At 35.8% G+C, this 1609-nt stretch overlaps 1 long non-coding RNA gene across 1 annotated transcript in view; it reads right to left on the bottom strand.

The window, feature by feature from the left end:
• Positions 1–1022: 1022 nt before the first annotated feature.
• LOC128251002 (uncharacterized) overlaps positions 1023–1609 on the bottom strand; it is a 2679-nt gene continuing 2092 nt past the window's right edge. The window contains exon 2 of the long non-coding RNA XR_008266916.1: positions 1023–1353. This is a non-coding gene — a long non-coding RNA (uncharacterized LOC128251002). The remainder of the gene's footprint in view (positions 1354–1609) is intronic.

Here is a 1609-nt window from a genome sequence, read left to right as displayed (position 1 = left end):
CCTCCGTCGAATAACGGGCGGAAAGACGGATGGATTAATAGATGGACTAAACTAGAATTGTCTGTTTTTATAAACTTTATTTATATCGAAATAAAATTACAAAGATTGCAAAATCTACGAAAAGAAAAGAAGTTATGAAATTGTAGAATTTCATTGTCTACAATATATTAATAAACTAACTTCTGAAGCAGAGAGAGTTCTTCAGAAACAGAAATGAGCAGAGCAGACTAAATTGACCAACTCTATACGTTATTTCAGTAATTCATTGTTTCCTTCTGTTTTTCTTTAATTTTTTCTATCTTTTGCTATTTTTCAAGATGACGAACTGTGAAGTTTGTTATTCTATGTCACGTGTAAGCCATGTGTGTCAAGCGACGTAATTTAAATTTGGTCTTCTATTTTCATTTCTCAAGTCTCAAATATCTGTTAACAATTTATGCTACGAAGGGTGAAGTACCAGCGAAATATCGTAAGTGTCGACCAGATATTAATAGGGTCTTGCCGTGTTGTTTTTGAGTTAAAATGGTACCAGGAAAGACTTTGCATCCTGTTTCCGAATCACAAGACATTCACTCATAGATCAGGCTTTGAAAACACGTAGTAAAATGTTTTTGACATGGCACCGATTTGAATTGCTTCAACGTCTCTTCGTAGAATTTGCATATTGCTTCCACGCAGAATGAATATCTATATATGGATGGAAGGCATAAATTGAAATTGTGTAACAGTAATAAGCTGGATCAAATATTCTGATTGTCTTTGAGTGCATGGATCAATCAAGGTGTGATAGGTGGACGGATTGCATAGATTCTCAAAATGGGTGCTACCGCCCCCACTGGGCGTTGAGACGGTCCTGGTGGGCGCTGGTGCCTAAGGGAGTGTGGGGGAGGTCGGTAAAGAAAAAGAAGGCGTTGGGGAGGAAGGCAGTGGATTGGGGGACGCTATAAATTTATTATATTATTATAGTAGTGTATACAAGTTATATAATATTATATTAAATATCAAATAATTCAAAGTATATATAAATTAGTAAAATATAAAATTTTTATTGATACATAAAAATAGGGGTGGGGCGCTGAGGGTACTATGTGACCATGAGCGGGGCGGTGGCCCGAAAAGTTTGAGAACCTTTGGAATAAAGTTATTGAGCTGTCTGCCCCATTGCACTCGCAGGCGGATTGGCATTCGCGGTCTGTGCTTGACTTTGTTTCTCTTTAGAGGCCTGATATTTCTTAATCTTTCGGATTACAACGATAGTGATAAAACACGTATGCAGAATCAGCAATATCATCATAAAAGTAAATTCGAAGTATTTCCACTGGTCAGAGTTAAAAAACCCACCGCCACTTGCACCTGAAAGAATCAAAGAAAGAAAGAAAGATGTGTTTTCAACATGAATACATCTCTATATCTACCTGTATATCTATGTAGTCATCTATCTACACTTACTGACACAAACATACATGCAGATATACATGTATACACATTACTAAAGATCATACATATGAACACATACAAACGCACACACACACTCTCTCTCTTCCTCCCTATATATACACATATATGCATATATATGTACATATATATATGTATGTATATATATATATAT

The sequence above is a fragment of the Octopus bimaculoides genome, chromosome 27 (genome assembly GCF_001194135.2).
Source record: "Octopus bimaculoides isolate UCB-OBI-ISO-001 chromosome 27, ASM119413v2, whole genome shotgun sequence".
Classification (NCBI taxonomy): domain Eukaryota; kingdom Metazoa; phylum Mollusca; class Cephalopoda; order Octopoda; family Octopodidae; genus Octopus; species Octopus bimaculoides.
The sequence above is the reverse complement of the archived record's forward strand: the minus strand, read 5'-3'. Positions and strand labels throughout refer to the sequence as shown.